At 17.5% G+C, this 1,474-nt stretch overlaps 1 protein-coding gene across 4 annotated transcripts in view; it reads right to left on the bottom strand.

Annotated features, from left to right (window-relative positions):
- LOC102681015 overlaps positions 1–1,474 on the bottom strand; it is an 18,108-nt gene that overhangs the window by 12,261 nt on the left and 4,373 nt on the right. The window lies entirely within an intron of this gene.

Here is a 1,474-nt window from a genome sequence, read left to right as displayed (position 1 = left end):
AAAAAAAAAAAAAAAAAAAAAAAAAAAAAAAAAAAAAAAAAAAAAAAAAAAAGTGAAAAAAACAAAAAATTGTTGTCAAGTTTCATTCAGAAATTTATCATTTAATATGTTTAAAGTTTAATCCATAATAGCAATATATGTTAAAACAGATAAAAATCTGGATGCTAAAGTGAGTATTTGCATGTAGCTAATGTATAATTAAACATTAATTACGAATACATGAATAATATACACACATATATTTAAATAATAGTATCTTGAATATTGCACATTATGATCCATTTCAAGCTTCAGCTTATATTTAAATTTTATTTAGATTTAGAATTTTTTGCATTATAGATTGAAATAAAATATTATAATTATTGAATCATTACATTATAATGAAACTAAACATGGTTTCATTATTCTAAGTGTTATTCTAACTAATTAAAGAGGAATTAAAAATACAAGGGATACTTTTTTTGTCATTTCTTCTAACATGTACATAAAAATATAATAAAGTAATTATTTATTAAAGCATACAAACATGTTCATTTTAACATCTATCATGATATATAATTTTTTTAATACATTTTTATATTCAATTTTATAATTTGTTAACTGATTTTATGCTTGGAATTGTAAATAAAAATAAAAATCTATTTCTGAATTCATTATTAATAATAAATAAAATTCATATCATTTTATTGCATTTTATATTATAATTGTGTCCAAAATTGCATCTAAATAAACAAAAATGTTAATATAAAATACTATATAATTATTTTATTATGTATTTTATATAATTAATATTATATTAATATTAATAACTAATTTCATACATAAGCAAATGCACAGTATTGATTTTTATAAATCACAAACTCACAATGCAAGATAAACAGCTGTGCATGAAATAGAAACAATTTTTTTTTCAATATCTAATGCTAGGCACAGATAAATATATATATAATTAAAGCCAACAGTGATAAATTTTGTTTATAACTTTAAAATTGATATAATTATAAATTATTTTTTTATATGTAAAACATAATAAATATTTATTATCTCGTTAAATATTTAAAGTTGAAAAATAGAAATTAATATTAAAATTAAATATAAAATAGCCGATCGAAGAAAAATTTGATACATTGTAATTTACATAAAATAAATGTTTCAGCACAAGATATTATTCATGAAAAAATTTAATACTGAAAATATTTTTGGTCCCTATTTGAAATACTTAAAATTTTTGAAAAAAAAATTTCTGTCATACATATTTGTCATATAAAAAAATTTGACAAATAATTTAAACGTTTCAATACATACTTTATATATATTAATTTTCAAAATATGTATAGTCAATTGAATAAGTCAAATTGAGTTTAAATTTGATATTTTTTGCCAATTCTATTTACATTAGAATCATCAAAATATCAACTTTGTTTAATTTCCATATGACTTATTTTTGTTATTAATACAAATACAGATTGCAAAA

Source organism: Apis dorsata, unplaced genomic scaffold, assembly GCF_000469605.1.
Source record: "Apis dorsata unplaced genomic scaffold, Apis dorsata 1.3 scaffold_99, whole genome shotgun sequence".
NCBI classification, from domain to species: Eukaryota; Metazoa; Arthropoda; class Insecta; order Hymenoptera; family Apidae; genus Apis; species Apis dorsata.
The sequence above is the reverse complement of the archived record's forward strand: the minus strand, read 5'-3'. Positions and strand labels throughout refer to the sequence as shown.